Here is a 22485-nt window from a genome sequence, read left to right as displayed (position 1 = left end):
GAGCGGGATAGCTGGATCATATGGTACTTCTATTTCTAGCTTTTTAAGGAAGCGCCAAATCCATTTCCAAAGTGCACATCCATGTTCATTGCAGCACAGTTCACAAGAGCAAAAAGATGGAAACAACCTAGGTGCCCATCAACGGATGAATGGATAGACAAATTATGGTATATCCGCACAATGGAATACTACTCAAAGATAAAGAACAACAATGAAGCCGTGAAACATCTTATAACATGGAGGAAGCTGGAGGTCATTATGCTGAGTGAATTTAGTCGGTCACAGAAGGACAAATACTGTATAAGACCACTATTATAAGAACTCAAGAAAAGGTTTAAACACAGAAGAAAACATTGTTTGATGGTTACGAGGGTGGGGAGGGAGAGTGAGGGTTATTTACAAGTAGATAGTAGATAAGAATTCTCTTAGGTGAAGGGAAGGACAGCACACACTACAGGGGAAGCCAGCACAACTGGACTAAACCAAGCTAAGAAGTTTCCTGAATACAATCAAACATTTTGAGAGACAGAGTAACAGGGGTAGGGGTCTGGGGACCATGCTTTCAGGGGACATCTAGGTCAACTGGCATAACAAAGCTTATTAAGAAAATGATTTGCATCCTACTTTGGTGAGTGGCGTCTAGGGTCTTAAAAGCTTGCAAGAGGCCATCTAAGATGCATCAATTGGTCCCAAACACCTGGAGTAAAGGAGAGTCAAGAACAGCAAAGACACAAGGAAAATATTAGCCCAAGAGACAGAAAGGGCCACATAAACCAAAGACTTCATCAGCCTGTGATCAGAACTAGATGGTGCCTGGCTACCATCAATGACCGCCCTGATAGAGAACACAACAGAGAGTCCTGGATGGAGCAGGAGAAATGTGGACTGCAGAACTCAAATTCTAGTAAGAAGACCAGACTTAATGGTCTGACTGAGACTGGAGGAACCCCGGAAAGCATGGCCCCTGGATTCTCTATTAGCTCAGAACTAAAACAATTTCTGAGGCCAACTCTTCAGACAGGGATTGGACTGGACTGTGGGTCATAAAGTGATACTCGTGAGGAGTGTGCCTCTTAACTCAAGTTGATACAAGAGACTCAATGGGCATCTTCTGTCTGGAGGTGAGATGGGAAGGCATAGAGGGCTAGGAGCTGGTTGAATGGACATGGGGAATAAGGGTTGGAAAGGGAGTGTGCTATCACAGTATGGGGAGAGAAATTAGGGTCACATAACAATGTATGCATAAATTTTTGTATGGGAGACTAACTTGAAATGTAAACTTCATTTAAAATACAACAATAAAAAAATAAAATAAAATCAGGAAAAGTGTACATCAGTATTGTATCATTTCACCATGCTTTTTCAATCTGTATGCTGAGCAAATAATCTAAGAAGCTGGACTATATGAAGAAGAATGTAGCATCAGGATGGAGGAAGTCTCATTAACAACCATACAATATGCATAAAGAAAACAAAAATCCTCACAACTGGGCCAATAAACAACATCTTGATAAACAGAAGGTATTGCAGTTGTCAAGGATCTCATTTTACTTCAATACACAATCAACGCCCATGGAAGCAGCAGTCAAGAAATCAAGGGACATATTGCAATGGGCAAATCTGCTGCAAAAGATCTCTTTAAAGTGTTAAAAAGCAAAGATGTTATTTTGAGGATTAAGGTGTGCTTGACCCAAGCCATAGCATTTTCAATCGCCTCATATGCATGTGAAAGCTGGACAGTGAATATGGAAGACCAAAGAAGAATTGATGCAGTTGAATTACAGTGTTGGTGAAGAATACTGACTATACCATGGACTTCCAGAAGAATGAACAAATCTGTCTTGGAAGAAGTACAGCCAGAATGCTCCTTAGAATTGAGGATGGCAAGGCTTCGTCTCACATATTTGGACGTGTTATTAGGAGGGAAGAGTCCCTGGAGAAGGACATTGTCTTAGTTTTCTAGTGCTGTTATAACAGAAATACCACAGGTGGATGCCTTTAACAAAAAGAAATTGATTGTCTCACAGTCTAGGAGGCTAGAAGTCCAAATTTAGGGCACTAGCTCTTGGGGAATGCTTTCTCTCTCTGTTGGCTCTGGGGGAAGGTCTTTGTCATCAGTCTCCCTCTGATCTAGGAGTTTCTCATTGCGGGGACCCTGGGTCCAGAGGATGTGCTCTGCCCCTGGCTGTTCTTGGATGGTAGTTTGAGGACCCTCTCCTCTCTGCTTGCTTCTCTCTTTTATATCTCAAAAGAGATTCACTCAAGATACAACCTAATCCAGTAGATTGTGTCCTGCCTCATTAACATAACCGTCTCTAATCCTGCCTCATTAACATCATAGAGGTTAGGATTTACAACACATAAGATTATCAGATCACAAAATGGAGGACAATCACACAATACTGGGAATCATGGCCTAGCCAAGTTAACACATATTTTGGGGGGACGCAATTCAATCCATAACAGACATCATGCTTGGTAAAGTAGAGAGTCAGTGAAAAAGAGGAAGACCTCAGCAAGATGGATTGACACAGTGGCTGCAACAATGGGCTCAAACATAGCAATGATTGTGAGGATGGCGCAGGGCTGGACAACTTTTCGGTCTGTTGTCCATAGGGTCGCTATGAGTCAGAACCTGTAAATATGATACCTTACGTGGCAAAAGGGACTTTTGCAGATGTGATTCAGTTAAGGATCTTTCAATGAGTAAATGATCCTGGATTATACAGGAGCGCCAATATAATCACAAGGTCCTTTTAAGAGGGAGACGGGAGCGTCAGATTCAGAGAAGCCTATGTCATGGCAAAAGCAGAAGTTGGAGTGATGTGGGGCCACAAATCAAGGAATGCAGCTGCTCTCTAGAAACTGGAGAAGGCGAAGAAAAAGATTCTTCCCTAGAGCCCCCAGAAGGAACCAGCTGTACTGACACTTTGATTTGAAAACTTTTGACCTACAGAACTGTAAGATAATAAATACACATGTTGCTGTAAGTCACTAAGTCTGTGATGATTTGTTACAGCAACAGTAAGAAATTAATGCACATATGTAATACATAGATCCATACATAATACATACTTACAAACAGACAGCTCATTTTAGTGCTGGGCTTGCTGACTCAGACCCCCCGGTTCCTTTAACCGGGTGGCCTGGGTTCCCAATGTGCCCAGTCTCCTTTTGTAGTCCTAACCCTCCTCCCGCTTGGGTCCCTGGTTTTGGTTTTCCGGGAACCCTGTCCAGTTGTAGCTCATACTCCGTCATATGTGACAGATACTCTGGAAGCTTTGCAGTCCTGGCCCCAGAATGTTGCTAAGTTTATAAGGGGAGGAAGAGCGTGGATGAGTCAGGCTGCCCTGCTAGGGAAGCTGGTGGCCCCCTTTCTAGTCCTTGCCTCCGCCTCCTCTGTCTAAGTGTGGAGCTAGACACTCATACTCAGCAGGGTAACCACTTGCCCTGGCTTATCCCAGATGTCCAGATTGTGCCTGTTGTCTGGTGTAAGCATTACAAGCTCCCCCTTCGCTCACTCACGTGACCTGGCTTGGACGATCAGTTATAAGGTTGCTCCACCTCTACTTGCCTCTCGTTGCATGTATGTGACTTAGTCCCTGAACATTTCTAATTCTAGGCTGGCTTCCTCCTGCCATCTAAAATACTCTTGATACCAACCCCCAAATCACGGGATCGCCCACAAGATTGTCAAGCCCAACCCCTTAATTTTCCCAGGAGGACACTGAGTACTAAAGAAGGTAAGAGGGCTCTGCTCAAAGTCACACAGAAACCAGAGTCAACTCAGGAATCCTGACTTAATCCAGGGATGCTTCCACACAGGGAACCCACCTTCTGGATTCACACAAAATCAGTGCACGGCGTTTGACCAGAAGGAGGTGATTGAAACATTGGTATAACATGCCAGGCTGGGCACCTGAATACTGGGAATTCTGTAGCCTCTTGTTGGAGAATTCCTTTTCCTGCTCAACAAGCTTTGCTGTCTCCCATTAAGTCCCATCTAAGACTTCTCCACGTGCCCACTTCCTTTGCAGCTGTCTCTCACCCTCCCAACCCTTGCACCTCTCCTTCTAAACACTTGAAACAGTTTGCCATTCGCTCAATGTTGTTGTTATCAGGTGCTGTCGAGTCGGTTCTGACTCATAGTGACCCTACTTATAGCAGAAGGAAACACTGCCCGCTGCCCGGTCCCGTGCCATCCTCTCAATCATTGCTATGTTTCAGCCCGTTGTTGCAGCCACTGTGTCAATCTATCTCATCAAAGGTCTTCCTCTTTTTCTCTGACTCTCTACTTTACCAAGCATCATGCCCTTCTCCAGGGACTGGTCCCTCCTGATTAACATGTCCAAAGTACGTGAGACCAAGTCTCACCATCTTCCCTTCCAAGGAGCACTCTGGCTGTACTTCTTCCAAGACAAATTTGTTCATTCAATATTCTTTCCAAAGGGCACCGATTTCTTGAAACTGGGCGCCAGGGCTACCCAGCTCCTGCTGGCTGGCAGGGGCCTCCTACCTACTAATTCACCCCTCCCAGCTTTACAGGTGAAAAGCATGACCTCTTTAAGCCCTACTAGAAGATCGCTTTGTCCTCGGACCTTCCGGATCCTCAGCCAGACTCTCCCTTCAATAGTATGTTAAATCTGGGCTTCATAATAGCCACTTGTGATAGTTAATTTTATGTGTCAGCTTGGCTGGGCTATGGTGCTCACATGTTTGGCCCAACACTAGTCAAGATGCTGCTATGAAGTCATTACATGTGATTAAATCGTTTGCTCTTAAGTAAAGCTGATTACCCTCCAAATGTGGGTGGGCCAGATCAGATCAATTGGAGGCCTTAGGAGCAAAAAAAAAAAAAAAAAAGAAGAATTTCCTATTAGGGTGTACTTGACCTCCAGACTGTAAATAGACATATTGCCGGAACTCCTCCACTCTTCTCTGACCTATGGATTTTAGGACACAAGACTGCAGCAATCTCCAGCCTTTTGCTTGACCTACAGATTTTGGACGTGCCAGCCCTCCATAATATCACATGAACCAATTTCTTAAATGAAATCTCTCTCTCTCTTCATGTGTCTATCTTACTGGTTCTGTTTCTCCAAAGAACACTGGCTAAGACATGATGTATTACAGGTATTTGATTTCACACCTGTCCTTCGGGGCAGAGACCTCATCCCAGTTAGCACAGAGCATCTAAGTGCAGCTCCCGACACACTGAGCTTGCATAATCTTGCACTGCACTGAGTCACAGTGGATGACCCCAGCCTGTCTCTCTCATGTTCTGCTGCTCAGGGCCCAGGGCAGGGTCTGCACTTCACAGCACCGAGAGTGTATCTGTCTGGCTCCACTGATGTGCGAATTGCTGGCAGAGCTGGATGTAAAAGTTCCTGCCCAGCACCCCGGTGTCTCCATCTGCTTGTTATGACTTGTCTCCTAGAAATGCTCTGAGGATTTTCACAAAATTGTTCTCCTAGGAGAATTTAATATTTTCCTCCAGAAATTTGCGATATGTTTCTTAGCTTTTCTAGGTCCAGCCCAAAGCCTCAGCTTTCAAGGGAATGAGTGACTCTGGACACAGTTTGGGGACAGTCATGTAGATATGTCTCCTAAGAACCCTCAGGCTCATGTCTGCCTCTGATTGAGAGCAGGCGTTTTAAGTAGAATAGGAAGGCAGAGGCAGCACCTCTTGGTGACCTCAGAGCCCTGTGGACAGCCTGGCAGCCAACAGGAGCAGATCATTTGTGAACACAAAGAGAGTGTCCCTTAGAGATTCCAGGAGTTTAACAGGCACTGATGGAGGCTGAGGCCCAGCATGGGCACATGTGGGCAAGAACCAGTGGATGCAGGTTATTGTTGTTAGTATCATTCTACATGTACTCAAGATACGGGGACATTGGTTGTTCAGTGGTAGAGTTCTTGCCTTCCACGCTGGAGACCCAGGTTCGATTCCCAGCCAGTGCACCTCATGCACAGCCACCACCCCCATCTGTCAATGGAAGCTTGCATGTTGCCATGATGCTGAATAGGTTTCAGCAAAGCTTCCAGACTAAGAGGGACTAGGAAGAAAGGCCTGGAGATCTACTTCTAAAAATCAGTCAATGAAAACTCTCTGGAGCACAATGGCCAGATCTGCAACTGATCATGGAGATGGCACAGAACTGGCCTGTGTTTTGTTCAATTGTGCATAGGGTTGCCATGAGACGGGGGCCGACTCAATGCAGCTAACAGTAACAGCAAAATCAACAATGACAACATATGTACTCAAGGTGGTAAGGCCCAAGGAAACTTAGGTTACAAGTGAGTTTTAAGCATTATAGAGTATGTTCAAAATTAATTTAAAAGGAGGTTTTAGAGTAGCACTATGTAATCCAAGGAAAAACTACCTAGTTTGTAAGTGTTATGGATTGAATTATGTCCCCCCCCAAAATAGATGTTGTAAATCCTAATCTCTATGCTTGTGGTTATAATCCCATTTGGGAATGGGCTGTCTTTGTTATGTTAATGAGGCAAGATTAGTGTAGGGTGTATTTTAGTCAATCTCTTTTGAGATATAAGAAGAGATTAAACGAGCCAGTAGAAAGAGAAATGGGTAACATATATTCCAAGACACATGGAGATATCCAAGAAACCAGAAAACAGAAGCTGAAGAGACAAAGACCTTCCCCCAGAGAAAGAAAGCCTTCCCCTAGAGCCAACACCATGAATTCAGACATGTAGCCTCCTCAACTGTGAGAAAATAAATTTCTGTTTGTTAAAAGCCACAAAAAATTTTGTGGTATTTCTGTTACAGCAGCACTAGATAACCAAGACAGAATTTGGTACTCGAAGAGTGGGATGCTACTCTAACAGATACCTAAAATGTGGAAGAGGTTTTGGGATTGGGTAATGGGTAGAGGTTGGAAGAGTTTTAAAGTGCCTAATAGTAAAAGCCTAGACTGCCTTGAAGAGACTGTTGGTAGAATTATAGACATCAAAGGCAATTCTGGTGAGGGCTCAGAAGAGAGTGAGAAGAGCTAGAGAAAGTCTCTATTGTCTTAGAGAATACATATGGTGCCAGCAACAGAATGTTGCTAGAAATATGGACTTTAAATATGTTCTGGTGAGGCTTTAAAAGAAAATGATGAACACGTAATAGGACAATGGATGAAGGGCAATGCTTTTTATGCAGTGGCAAAGAACTTGTCTGAATTATGTTCAAATGTTTGGTGGAAGGCAGAACTTGTATGTGATGAACCTGGATATCTGGCTGAGGAGATTTCTAAGCAAGATCTCAAAGGCGATGTGTGGTTTCTCCTTGCCACTTATAGTAAAGTGTGAGAGGAAAGAGATGGACTTAAAAATGAACTGTGCAAAATGAAAACAGAACTTAAAGATTTGGAAAATTCTGTTCTACAAACTAAGGACACATGTCCTAGAATATTCACCAAGGACGTGACTACACAGTCTTTTGTTAAGGAGAGTAAGCCTGTGACTGATAGATCTAACCAACTACCACAGCAGAAAACCCATCAACTTAGACTGAAGGGAACAGAGAAAGAACGAAAGGAAAGAAATCTGTCTGCCTCTTAGAATTCTACAGGCAGGAAACAGACCAAAGGAGCTACATCTGTTGTCCTCCAAGAAAAGGAAAGACCATCCCTGGAGCAGCTCAGAGATCAGCAGAACATTGGAAGAAGCATGGGAAGCAGGGCCTTCTCAGTTTCCAAGGGTAGGGATAAGGTCCACAGATCTCAAATCGTGGGGCCACAGCTTCCTAGGTTTCAAAGAGTCAGATCTTCACCAACTGGGTTCTGGAGTATGAGGCTGCCATTAAGGTGGGTGGCCAGTGGGATGGGCCACCACAGAAAGCTGAAGGGGCAGGGCTGCCATGACCAAGGGGTGGAAGAACGCGGTCTGCAGGGCCCAAGAGGTGGGGTCACCACTCAGATGGACTAGGAGAATGGGGCCATCTAAAGCTGAGGGAGCTGAGTTGCCATCCCACAGGGCCTGGAAAGTGGAGCTAAAGCCCAAGGCCAAGGGGCCTCCACCCAGAATCTAGAGGGCATGTCCAACACCCAGAGTCAGGAGGGCAGGGCCATTGCCCAGATGGTCTCAGAGAACAGGATTGTTTTCAATGCTTGAGAGCTAATGTAATGTGTTCTGGTTGGTTTCAGACTTGCTGCGTGCCTATTATCTCTTCTTTCCCTCCAATTTCTCCTATTTGTAATGGAAATGTCTACCTTGTACCTGTTCCACCATTGTACTTTGGAAACAGATAATTTATAGTCTAGATGTCACAGGTTCCCAGATGAAGAGGAATTTTGCCCTGGGTTGGAATACACCTAAAGTCTCACCCATATTTAATCTAGATGATTCAGAAGATGGTATTTTGGACTTGGAGTTGATTTAAAACTTTTGGGATGATGTGATGGGATGAATGCGTTTTGCATGTGGAAGGATGTGAATTTTTGGGGGCCAAAGGGTGGAATGTTATGGATTGAACTCTGTCCCCCCAAAATATGTGCTGTAATTCCTAACCTCTATGCCTGTGGTTATAACCCCATTTGGGAATGGGTTGTCTTTGTTATGTTAATGAGGCAGGATTAGTGTAGGGTGTAAGCAAAGTATAAGGCAGTTTCCAAAGGCCCACCAATATACTCCCATAATTAACAGGCACTGATGTGTTAACAGGTGCCCTGATGATACAGTGGTTAAGCCCTTGGCTGCTAACAGAAAGGTTGGTGGTTCGAAAACACCAGCTGCTCCACTGGAGAAAGATGTGGCAATCTGCTCCCATAAAGATTACAGTCTTGGAAACCCAATGGGACGGTTCTACTCAGTCCTATAGGGTTGCTACAAGTGGTAACTTTGGTTTTGATTTTGGTTTTGATGTGTTAACATGCGGGAATGGTGGTGCATGGAAACTGGATTATCTCAGTGCATTGTGTTTTCATCTTTGCTATGTTTTGTTTCTGTGTTATTAACAAGGATAATGTGCATTAGTCAGGATGCACTATTAGCAAATAACAATATCTGGAAGGCAATGTGGGAAGTGCTTTATAAATATATCTATTAATCTTCAAAATAAATCTTTGAGGAAGATTTGTTTATTTTACAGGTGAAGAAACTCAAGGTTAGGAAGGTTGAATTCCTTTCCTGAAAGTCATACAGTTAGGAAGTGATAGGGATTTGAACACAGGTCTGGGTGGCTGTTACCCTAGATTCATTAACTAAGTAGTATGCACATGGCACAATGGTTAAATGCTCTGCTGCTAACCAAAAGGTTGGTGATTCAAACCCACCCAGCAGTTCCATGAGAGAAAGACCTGGTGATCTTCTTCCATAAAGATTAAACAAAAAAAAAAAAGAGAAAAAACTACCAAACCCATCACCATCGAGTCGATTCCAATTCATAGTAACCCCACAGGGTTTCCATGGCTGTAATCTTTACAGAAGCAGGCTGTGTCACATCTTTCTCCTGTGGAGTAGCTGGTAGATTTGAACCTCTGACCTTTAGGTTAGCAGCCAAGCACTTAACCACTGCATCACCAGGGCTCCTTTCCATAAAATTACAGCCAATAAAACCCTGTGGGGCAGTTCTACTCTGTCACATGGGTCGCTGTAAGTTGCAGTTGACGGTACCCAACAGCAACAACATATACACGTGATATGGAGGCCCTGGGTGGTGCAAATGGTGAAGTGCTTGACTACTAACCAAAAGGTTGGTGGTTCAAACCCACCTAGAGGCACTTCAAAAGAAAGGCCTGGCAATTTGCTTTTGAAAGGTTCACAGCCTTGAAACCCTATGGAACACAGTTCTGCTTCTCACACTTGGGGTCTCCATGAGTCTGAATGAACTCACTGGCAACTGGTTTGGTTTTTTGTTCTTGTTTTTTGGTTGTATGCACATGATAGGGGACAATGGTGGTTCAGTGGTAGAATTCTAGTCTCCTATGTGGGAGACCCAGATTCAGTTACTGGCCATTGCACCCCAAGAACAGCCACCACCCATCTGTCACCAGAGGCTTATGTGTTGCTATGATGCTGTACAGGTTTCAGTGGAGCTTCCAGATTAAGACGGACCTGGAAGAAAAGACTAGTGTTCTACTTATTAAAATCAGCCAATGAAAACCTTATGGATCACAATGCTCTGATCCTGTTTTGCATGGGGTTGCCGTGAGTCAGGGGCCAACTTGATGGCAACTAACAACAATATACATATGATGACTCCCCTTTGTCTCTTCCATGGCAAGCATTGCTAATGGATCATGGCACTGTCTCCTGATGGGCTGTGATGTTGTCTTACAACCCTTTTTAGCCCAGCCCTCCAAGCAGCCAGGATTCATCAGCCAGGGGTGGAGTTGAGATAAAAGATGGAACCTCTTTGCTCTCCTGGTGATATGATGCTTCCTAACTTGGTGATTGAAGTTGGCCCATAGGCTACTTAAATGAGCTGCCACAGGAAAGAAAAGGTAGGGCAGGGGGTCTTCTTGAAGTGTGACCAGAGAGGCTGGCACCTGGATCCACACTTGCTTCTTCTTAGAACTACAGCCTCTGGCTACCTTTGCCTTTGCCTGACCCAAAATGCAGCTGAGCAATATGCCAACAGGTATGAGTATAACTGCCCCAGCTGTGGTAGCCTCAAAGGCCATATGAAAAATCAGGGTCAACTTTTCCACCTTCCTGTCCACCTGCCTAATGCCACCTGTTATTCTAGAATGGAGGGCGCTGTTTGAATAGTATAAGAGCTTCACATTCTACGTGGAGCTCTGCATCCCTTGATGTGGTGATTCTCATGTGACGTCTTTTGGGAGGCAGGCCAGGGACACACTTTGTTGTTGTTGCTAGCTGCCATTGAGTTGACCCCTGGCTCATGGTGATCCCATGCACAATGGATCAAAATGCTGCTCAGTCCTGTGCCAGCCCCACGATCAGTTGCGGACTGGACTGCTGTGATTCATAGGGTTTTCACTGGCTGATTTTTGGAAGTAGATCACCAGGACTTTCTTTCTAGTCTATCTTAGTCTTGAAGCTCTACTGAAACCTGTTCAGCTTCAGAGCAACACACAAGCCTCCACTGTGGTGGCTGTGCATGAGGTGCGTTGGCCAGGAATGGAATCTGGGTCTTCTGCATAGAAGGTGAGAATTCTACCACTGAACCACCTATGCCTCACGGGGCATAGTTACCCTTCCTCTAATGGGGATTTTGTAAAGCACGTTGACTGTTTTCACTTTGGGGTTTACTGAAGAATGTAAACAATCTCCATTTCCTTCTGTGTCTTAGTCATCTAGTGCTGCTACAACAAAAATACCACAAGTTGAGGGCTTTAACAACAAGAAATTTATTTCCTCACAGTAAAGTAGGCTAAAAGTCCAAATTCAGGCCATCAGCTCCAGGGGAAGGCTTTCTCTCTCTGTCAGCCTTCTTCTCATCAGTGTTCCCCCGGACTAGGAGCTTCTCTGCACAGGGACCCCAGGTCCAAAGGGTGTGCTCTGCTCCTAGCTCTGTTTTCTTGGTGGTATGAAGTCCCCAATTCTCTACTTGCTTCCCTTTTCTTTTATCTCTTGCAAGGTAAAAGGTGGTGCAGGCCACACCCTAGGGAAACTCCCCTTTACGTTGGATCAGGGATGTGATCTGGGTAAGGGTGGTGTTACAGTCCCACCCTAATCCTTTTTAAGATAAAATTACAATCATAAAATGGAGGCCAACCACACAATTCTGGGAATCATGGCCCAGCAAATTGACACACACATTTTCTGGGGAACATAATTCAAAGCATGATACTCTGAAAGCAGGGAGAGGGGCTCTGACAACCTACTCCATTCTGAGCTACATGAGTGGAAGTTTTACATGGTATATCCAAAGGGTAGGTCTCCGATCTATCTTGGAATTTCCAAATACATGAACATATTTGTTTGAGAACTTGCAGTGAATTATAATGGACATAGTCATGCTGGGAAAAAACAGGGAAGGTGGTGAGTAATGCCCATGGAAACCTAATTCTGATTATTTTTGAAAGCAAAAGGGAACTGTCCTACCCCCCACCCCCCAAAAAATCAGCATACAAATCTGGAATGGAGTTAGAAAGAACTGGCAGAAGAACTATGAGAAATATTAATTAAAGTAGCAAGTTTGGGCCTAGTCATGGAAGTGTCAGAAATGTTTTCCTTGAGGTCAGGGTCCATCAGCAGTGACTTTAATTAAGAACAAGAGCTCTGGAGAACCTCTAACCTCATCCTCGGGCCAGTACCATCCCAGGTGGAGACACTGCTTCTTTAACTTCATGAACAGAAAGCTAATGTGATTATGGCTTGGTTTTAATATTTCTCAAATACCAATCGTGTGCGAACGTTAGAAGATGAGAAGGAAGAGCTGTTATTGCTCAAGGCATTCAGTCATGCGGTTTTAATACTATTCAATGCTTATTGATAACTTAATGAAGCGCTCATGGATTTCCAGTTTTCCTCTGGAGTCCTGCATTAATTTCAGACAAATAATATTCATCAAAGGGCTTGTCTTTCTTGCTTTTGTGGAAGGTGAATAAGTGAGGATGCAACAAAGTTTGGGCCCAATTTCAGTAGTTAACCATGGAGCTTCTTTTTGATACAGTATAGAATGTTCACTTCAATTTGCTTTGGGTATGCTTATTAAAATAACTCAGCAAAATACTGATTTTGAACATTCTTCTTATTCTTACCTCTATATTTATTCAGCATAGTTCCTACAATGTGGCGAATGTACCTGTGATACTTGCAAAAATGGCCACAATCTTCCTTCAACCCACCTGTTTTTATGACCTTTGCAATGTGACTTTCCAGCTTCTTCCATTGAGAGGCTGAGTCTGCTTCCACACCCCTGGAATATGGGCTGACCTTGGATTTGTTTTGGCCAATAGAATGTAGAAGTGAAGGTGTGCCAGTTCTCTCCTCAGAATCCTGTCCAAGTGCTATGCGAATAAGCCCAGACTATACTGTGGACTGCCAGAACAAACAGATCAGCCCTAGAAGAAATGCAACCAGAATGCTCCTCAGAAGAGAGAGAGGATGGTGTGACTTCAGCTCACTTACTTTGGACATGTCATCAGGAAAGACCAATCCCTAGAAAAAGACATTTTCTTAGTTATCTAGTGCTGCTATAACAGAAATACCACAAGTGAGTGGCTTTAACAAACAGAAATTTATTTCCTCACAGTTTAGGAGGTTAGAAGTCTGAATTCAGGGTGCCAGCTTTAGGAGAAGGTTTTTTCTCTGTCGGTACTGGAGGAAGGTCCTTGTCTCTTTTAGCTTCTGCTCCTGGACAATCTTCACGTGACTTGGCATCTTTCTTCCCGCATCTCTGCTTGCTAGCTTGTGTTTAACCTCTTTTTATACCTCAAAAGAGACTGACTCACAATACACCCTACATTAATCCTGCCTCACTAACATAACAGAGACAACCTATTCCCAAATGGGATTATAACCACAGGCATAAAACAAAACAAACCAACAAAAACAAAAAACCCAACCAAACCAAATCTGTTGCCATGGAGTCGATTCTGACTCTTAGTGACCCTATAGGACACAGTAGAACTACCTATAGGGTTTCCAAGGAGCAGCTGGTGGATTCAAAGCACTGGCCTTTTGGTTAGCAGTCATAGCTATTAACCACTGTGCTACCAGGGCTCCAAATCCATAGGCATCGAGGTTAGGATTTACAACACATATTTCTGGGGGGCACAGTTCAATCCATAACAGACATCATGTTTGGTAAAGTAGAGGGTCAGTGAAAACAAGGGAGACCCTCATTAAGATGGTTTGACACAACAGCCCCAACAATGGGCTCAAACATACCAACAATCATGAAGATGGTGCAGAACCAGGCAGCGTATCATTCTGTTGTACATAAGGTCGCCATGAGTCTGTGCTGACTTGAGGGCTATTAACAACAGTGACAACAACAGCAACAACAGTCTGTTGGAGGATGACAGACCATGTGGAGCAGAGATAAGCCATCCCAGCTGAGGTTATTCTAAACCTAACAACTAACTTAAATGCATGTGTTATTGCTGCAAGACCAGAAGAACCACCTAGAAGAGTCTCGCTCAAATTTATAACCCACTGAACTACTAAATATGGAAGTGGTTTCTTATGATCCAAAAACTAATCAATACAGTGCCTGAAACGGTTTTTTTTTTTTTTTCTTTTTCTTTTCTCCTTGTTAATCCATCAAGGACCCCTTTAAGAAAAAAACATTCTCGTTGTAGAGTCAGTATCAAAATGATTAAAGTGTCTTCTGGAAGCTTTGCCATTTTCACTACCGTCATGGATTGAATTGTGTCCTCCAAAAATATCTGTCAACTTGGCTAGGTCATGATTCCCAGTATTGTATGATTGCTACCATTTTGTAATCTGATGTGATTTCTCTATGTGTTGTAAATTCAATCACTATGATAATAAGGTGGATTAGTGGCAGTTATATTGATGAACTACAAGATTAGATAGTGTCTTAAGCCCATCTCTTTTGAGATATAAAAGAGAGAAGCAAGCAGAGAGACATGGGGACCTCATACCACCAAGAAAGCAGTGCCAGGAGCAGAGAGCATCCTTTGGACCTGAGGTTCCTGTGCTGAGATGCTCCCAGACCAAGGGAAGACTGATGACAAGGACCTTCCTCCAGAGCTGACAGAGGGAGAAAGATATCTCTTGGAGCTGATGCCCTGAATTTGGACTTGTAGCCTACTAAACTTTGAGAGAATAAATTCTCTTTGTTAAATCCATCCACTTGTGATATTTCTGTCATAGTAGCACTGGATGCTACGACGACTACCCTCAAGAAATTCATGGACAGCAATTCCATCAACCCAGACATACTGCTGATACAGAGCCAGTGGATGCTGGGGCAGAGACTTTGGTCAGACATCTATCTCATCAGTCAGTCCCAACCTTTTCCTCCCCAGTCACCTCGTTCTCCCTTCCAAGTCTTCTCTGCAGTTAGAAATGGCCATGGGTCACAAGTGGAAGACCATCAAGGAGCTTATGGTAAAGTTTTGGCTTTGCTGAAAAAGGAAAAAGGGATATATATATTTAGTTTTGCACTCCTTTTCTACTTTTTCTTCCAAGGTTGCAATGCCTGGACTATGCAAGCCAGCTTGACTCCCTGAGATGATAAGCTTGAGGATGAAAGGTTAATTCGCTAAGGTTGGCAGAGATGAAAGGAAAAGCCTAAGTCTTTGGATGACATCTTTAAATAGCTGAGTCAATACCAATAAATCCTACCTCTAATTTTATATTAGGCAAGCAAAGAATACTCCTCCCCATTTGTCTAGTCTACTATCAGTCAGATTTTCTGTTACTTGCAGCCAACAGCATTCTTGAGTGATGCAGGTATCTATAACGCTCTCAGAGCTTTGGGTACCTTAGGTCCCTGTGGGCTCACGTTCACTGGTTGGTGGTAGAGTAGAAAACCCAAGGTTCTAAACACTTGTGTAGCTTTCATGAACTCAAAGGCCACTGCATGTCCAGATGTGTGAGTGATGAGGTGGAGGCCTGCATGTCTTTGCAGGATGGGGAAGGACCATCCTCAGGTTTTAGTGAGTTGGAATGAAGTCTAGTCTCCACTGTGACCGTCTAATCTTTCCATCTCCTATGAATTTGACTCTAGTGGACCTTCCAAGGCTGACTATGTTGCCCAGCTTTAAAGACTCTTTACTGGCTTTTGATCTTAGTGTCTCTGACTTGGTGACTTCTTGCGGCATAGGGTTGCAACTTCTTGAATTGTGGCTAAGAGATGTGTTTTCTTCATCTTTGCCTGCATCATGGAGAAGATATAAATTGCTGAGATGTTCCTATCAAAAGAAGATGAAAAGGAAATGGGAGAAACAGGAAGGAGGAAGCCTGTATGGAGGTAGTGGTGCTTATTTACCATTTAACGGCTCACAAAATTAAAAATGGAGTCCCTAGGTAGTGCAAATGGTTAACGAACGCACTTGACAGCTAACCTAAAGGTTGATGGTTCGATTTCACCCAGAGAGATGCCTCGGAAGAAAAGCTTGGCAATCTACTTCAGAAAAATCAGCCACTGAAAACACTATGGAGCACAGTTCTACTCTGATACATGGGGTCACCATGAGTCAGAATAGACTCAACAGCAACTGGTTTTGCTGGTAAAACTGAAAAACAACAATAACATTTATTATTGCGATCATTTTGCCAGTGTCACTGAATACATGAATTCTCTTATTTATTCCTCAAAGTAACCCTATGCTCCAGGCATAGTTACTACTCCATTTAATAGATGAGGATCCTGAGGTTTAGAGAGATTAAATACCTTGTCCAAGGTCGCATAGACCACAGTGGGCAGAATCAGGATGAAAACAAAGCCTTTACTCCAAAGGACAAAACCAAGTGATTGAGAGCAAATGTGGATTTCTGATAACTGTAGGTGATTTTCTTCAAAATGCAAGGGTAATATTTTGCCACACTCTTTCTTCATTTTTCCCTCTTTGCAAGCATTTGGAAAAAACTTTGTAAATAGGACTGAAACAGTAAGGCTAATCAAATCAAAATCATCCCCCTACAAAGGATCGTACTGGTGCTTGCTAATGTGAATCCTTTCTGTTCAAAGTTTAATACGTCATCCAAGGACTCTACAATTACATTTCCATTACATCCCACTGTTTATCACAGTTGGATTGCAAAAGCCAATTTACGTTGTGATTTCTCCTCTGCTAGAGCCTTATTATATCTATTTTTAAATTTGTGTCATAATCCAATTGGGTGCCTCATCGAAAAGTGTTGGCTCCATGAAGCTGTTGGAAAGCCAGGTCTGAAAGAGACCTTGACCTCCAGCCACACAGTGTCCTCCAGACTTACCAGGAGGTGATGGGAGGACTCTGTCCTGGAGCACCCCTACACCTCCCTCCTCTCTCCTCTAGAGCAGTTTCTGATTAGCCTTACATTTGCAGGCGTTTAAAACAAAACAAAGGCAAATTTCCTTGTGTGTTGTAAAATGAGAGGAGAATGATAGCGTTACTCCTGTCTCTGATCTGGGGTTCATGAACCCAGATCCACACAAGACAATGTAAATACTTCCATCATCTGACTGTCCTTACTCTCAGCTGTCATGGTCTCTGTTGAAGTGACCTGCAGTTTGAGCTGGTGGTCAGGCTTACCAGGTCTCTGGGAGGAACAACATATTGTCCTTTGACAAGAAGAAAGAAAGGTTTCTAGAATACCTTTAGAGGTGGACCTGCATTCTGAGTCAACACTCTTTCTTTGCACAATCTTTCTTCTAATAAGAGAAGAAATCAGAGTACATAAATGAAAATATAATTCTAGAACAATTTTGACCACAGCCGTCTAATACTTGAAGAGGTTTCTCTTGATGGGAGATCTTATTACCCACCTGCTTTTCTTATAGCTCTCCAAGGTGGCAGGAAGTAAAATATGCCAATGGGCATTGCTTCTCAAATCTATTGGCAAAGATTGAAGTTTTTATTTTTTACCCTGCATTAACAATCCCCTTATTTCTTTCCACCCTGGTTCCTTCATATAATGCGGCAGTGGTTTTTCACTGATATTAGAGAGATGTGAGTTTTATGAGTTTACCAGTCAGTGGTCAATGGTAATGTTGTTGTTGTTGTTTGTTGCTGCCGAGTCAATTCTGACTCCTGGCGACCCCATGTGTGCAGAGTAGAACTGCTCTGTAGGGTTTTCGAGGCTGTGACCTTTCTTCCGAGCCACGCCTGTGTAGGTTTGAACTGCCAATCTTTTGGCTAGAAGTTGAGTGCTTAACCATTTGCCCTAATTGGCAGTGGATACACAGAGGGGCCCATTCTCCTAGGCCAGCAGGTTTATTAGAAGATGAAGAAGAGAAATCAAGAGACAAACTACCTCAGTGCACGGGCCATGGGTGCCTGGCTTGGGGTGCTTGTGCAGCAGCTGGCACCCTCCTGCTTACCTCTCCAGGGTCAGCTAGTTGCCCTTGGCTCAGGTCCAAGTCTCCAGCAAACTCCACCTATCTCCAGGTGGTGTCTGAGTTCTCTGGTCTCAGCTCACAGGCTGGCTGAGCCACCAGCTGCTCAGATCAATCACCAAGTTAATTATGTTTTGTTTCCTTCAAGATAAATTCCCCTCTGCATTTATCCCTGTGTCCCACTGTGAAAGGCACAGCCATGTCTCTCTTTGTCCATCTTTTGAAGAGCAGAATGGTAAATTTGCAAGCATCAAAGCAAACCTTTATGCAATAGTGAGGAAAGGGCACAGATGCTGGAGCCCAGTAGGGTAGGGAAAGAAGAGGGAGCAAGAGACAACGATTTATTGAGCACCCATTACATGCTAATGGTCTCATGCTTATTTAATCCTCACAATAGATTTAGTTATTATCTGCATGTTATGAACTGAATTGTGCACCCCCAAAATTCGTATCTTGGCCCCTACACCTGTAAATATGATCCTGTTTGGAAATAAGATTTTCTTTGTTATGTAATATAGGTTATATCTGAGTAGTGTGGGTTCTATTTCTAATCACTTCTCAGTTATAGAAAGAGCAGATTAGACACAGAGACATGCACACACAGGGGAAGACAGACACCATTTGAGGATTGTCTATAAGCCAAGGAAAACCAAGGAACCAAGGAATATCAGGGCTACTGACAAGGAAGGAGTGTACATGGCTGAGACACTGATTTGGACTTTTAGTCTCCAGAGCTATTAAGAAAAAAAAAAATTTCTGTTCTTTAAAGCCACCCACTTGTGGTATTTGTGTTACAGCAGCACTCAGTGACTAAGAAACCACATTTTATGAATAAGGAACATGAGTCCCAGGGAGATTATGTCATTTCTCCAAGATCACCTATATAGTGAGTCAAGGAGTTTGACTCCAAAGACTCTGCTCTAGTTTCTACTCCTGAGGCAAGTTTCATCTTCTTGACTGTGAAAATAACTGTCCATTTTAATCAAGGAATGTTTTATGATAAATGTTGCCTGAGACAATACAAACAAAAGTATATCTGTAAACTCTGAAGCACTTTACAAAAGCTAGTTGCTTTGATTTTCTACATGTCAATTTCCCTTGTTCCTGGTGGCTCAGCCATTTCCACAATGTAGGCTGACCAGGGTCCTGTTTCCTATGAGGCTTGACCACAAGGCAAGGTCATGAAGCCAACAAGCTAGTTCTTGGAGTCGCTGCCTGTCACACAGGTCAGAGTACATGTCCAGGCCAGGGTACAAGGGGAATTTTGACCCTGCTTTTCTTTTTCAGGATCATGGAGAGTATTATTATGTGAAGGCCCATCAACTCCAAGTTGATACTTCATCAGAACCTGGAAAAAGTCATTCTTTCCATATATTAGGATACTAAAAAAAAAAACTGTTGCCTTGAAGTTAATTTCTACTCATAGCGACCCTATAGGACAGGGTAGAACTGCCCTATAGGATTTCCAAGGAGCTGCTGGTGGATTCGAACTCGCCAACTTTTGGTTAGCAGCCGAGTTCTTAACCACTATATTAGGATAGGGTGGCTTAATCCTGACATAGCTGCAAAGGATTTAGGGTTAAAAATCTTCGTAATTTTAGTGTTATTTCTAGAATGGTTCTTCAAAATTAAGGAACAGCTCTGTTGTACTGGCGAAATCTGCAGCAAAAGTACTCTTTAAAGTTTTATAAAGGAAAGATGTCACTTTGATGATTAAGATGTACCTGACCCAAGCCATGGTATTTTCGATTTCCTCATATGCCTGCAAAAGCTGGACAATGAAAAAATAAGACAGAAGAAGAATTGATGTGCTCAAACTGTGGTATTGGTGATGAATATTGAATATACCATAGATTGCCAGAAGAACGAACAAATCTGTCTTAGAAGAAATACAACTGGAATGATCCTGAGAAGTGAGGACGGCAAGACTTCATCTTGCTTTTTTTGGGCACGTCTTCAGGAAAGACCAATCCCTGGAAAAGGACATCATGTTTGGTAAAGCAGAGTGTCAGTGAAAATGAAGTAAATCCTCAATGAAGTGGATTAAGACAATAATGATAACAGTGGACTCAAACATACCAAATATCATGAAGATGGGGCAGGTCCAGGCAAGGTTTCATGCTGTTATACATAAAACCAAACACCAAACCAGTTGCTGTAGAGTCGATTCTGAATCATAGCCACCCCATAGGACAGCGTAGAACTGCCCCATAGGGTTTCCAAGGAGCGCCTGGTGGATTTGAACTGCTGACCTTTTGGTTAACAGCCGTATCTCTTAACCACTATGCCACCAGGATTTCCGTTATACGTAAGGTTGCCATGAATCAGAGCTGACTCAACAGCAACGAACATGAACAATCTTTTTAGAGGCTGGTTTCCCATGGTTTGTCGAACAAAGCAGACTATTTAATTTACATGTGAGGGTAACAGGTATTAATGTCACCAGAGGGGACACCTGATGAGGTGACCACATGTGTGGCTCCATGAGTAATGACCTCTACCCACAGCCTTGGGCTGAGATGCCTTGGGCATTACACTCAGACACAGCTGAATTCAAACCCACTACTTCTCTGGCATTCTGTTCTGAAGTTAAATATGGGGTTAGAGAGCGAAAGCTACCAAGTCCTGAATGTTTACTATGTGCCAAACCCGCTGCTAAATACATGGTATGCATTATCTCATTCACTCCTTACAAGAACCTTTCAGGGCAGGTGGTAGTTTAGATGGGAATCTGAGGTCAGAAAGGTTAAGTCTTTGCCCTAAGTCATGCAACTGGGAAGATCAAGAGCTGAGATTGAAACACAGGTCAGCCTGACTTCAGAACTTAGGGTCTTAACCACATTGCCACAATTTAGGCAAGGGCTGGTGTCTGCTTCACCATTTGAAGTGGAAGTTGGCTTGAAGTAAATTAATACCACCTTCCCTTGACCATAAATGGAAGGCAGGAAGCAGAAAGCTACAATTCAAACATAACTCTATGTCTAAGTTTAAAGCATGTTCATAATACAGACACTAGGTCATTGAGAGAAGGTTAAATTACACTTGGTGTACTCTGCTTAAGATGGCACAGGAGTGGGCAGCATTTAGTTCTGCTGTACACGTGGTCACCATGAGTCAGAGCCCGCTTAATGGCAACTAACTACAAAAACAACTGTGATTAAGACATTGGGAAAACATATAACACATTTTAGAAAATTTCCAACAAGATCATAAAATAACATCAAAGTGTTGGCACTGTTAGGGAGGGATCAACGTGTGTTGTCTGGAAGAACAATTTGTTGGGGAGATTTTCTGCATGATGCCTACAGATAGGTGAAGTGTTGCCTTATGAAACTTTTCCACTCATGATTTACAGCTTGTACCTCATGAGGTGCTGAGTGAGGAAGATTAGAAAGGCGAGACTACACCCTCTGGGCGGGTCCCCTTTTCATGAAAGATGAGGGGATTTCCTTGGGTCAGGCCCTCGAGAAGGTGAGACCACCACATGCAATAAAACCACAATTTTCTAGGGTTTAAAAAATATAAGAAAGTAAGTTTAATAATCTCTTAGGTCTTGAGGGTGGTACTTCTTAAGCATTAAACTCCTGGGTTTTTCCCAGTTGTGATATAAAATGATATAGTCTCATTCCATCCCTTGCATTTGTGATGTACGAAAGTAATACGTTCTATGGGAGACTGAGGTGAAGGGACACCCTTTTAAGAACAACACAAGAAAGACTGGGACTCTGTGGTGACAGAACAGAACTATGATTGGCCACTGTTTATGCTTTGGGGCCATTTTGCTCTTGGAAAGTGGAACTTATGTAGGCCTTAGCCCCAAGGTTGCACAGAGCTCTTTTCTTCACATCTATTTTACACTGTATGAGGTGAAGAGACTAGAACGTTGCCAAAAAAGCCAGCAAACCTGATGTCATTTGCTCTTAGCTGTATAAATGGGCTTTGCTTTGACCTTTCTTAGGAGCTTGGTGCATTGGAAACCTAGCAGAATTAAAGTGATATTAAAGTGCATTAAGTCTGTGGACCCAAGGAAATACTGACTTCGCTGAGCAGTGCAAGAGGCCAAGCCACTGGCTATTTTGGAAGTCTAAAGTGGTAGGTTCAAGGTCAACAGCCAGACCTGAGTGGCGGCAGACAGGACCAAACTTCATTTCATATGGAAGTTCTTTCGTATATAAAATGAAGTCCTTGGATAAGACAGTCTCTGAGGTCCCTCCTCGTTCTAATACTGAGATTAAAAAAACAAATAGGGTGGTGAAAATATACATAACACAATATTTGTCAATTTTAACAAGTTTTACATGTATAATTCAGTGACACTGATTACATTCATCATGTTGTGCAACCATCACCAATATCCCTTGGTAAATTTTACCTCACCACTAATATTGAGATTTAAGGTAGTCAAAATGGGACATTCCCTGGCCCCCAGCCTCAGTCGGGTCTCCTAGGGGTACCACTTTCCCAGATGTGACTTTTGTTACTATAGACTTGAATCTTTATGCTATTTCTCTATATGGTTGCATTAGGCAATAAGATGGCCTACCTTGATTCTC

At 43.2% G+C, this 22485-nt stretch overlaps 1 protein-coding gene across 1 annotated transcript in view; it reads right to left on the bottom strand.

The window, feature by feature from the left end:
- The window catches only part of KCNJ6 (potassium inwardly rectifying channel subfamily J member 6), a 384976-nt gene that overhangs the window by 215354 nt on the left and 147137 nt on the right, over positions 1-22485 (bottom strand). The gene's annotated exons all lie outside the window — the stretch shown is intronic.

Source organism: Trichechus manatus, unplaced genomic scaffold (assembly GCF_000243295.1).
Source record: "Trichechus manatus latirostris isolate Lorelei unplaced genomic scaffold, TriManLat1.0 scaffold00245, whole genome shotgun sequence".
NCBI classification, from domain to species: Eukaryota; Metazoa; Chordata; class Mammalia; order Sirenia; family Trichechidae; genus Trichechus; species Trichechus manatus.
This window is presented reverse-complemented; position numbering and strand designations above follow the sequence as displayed.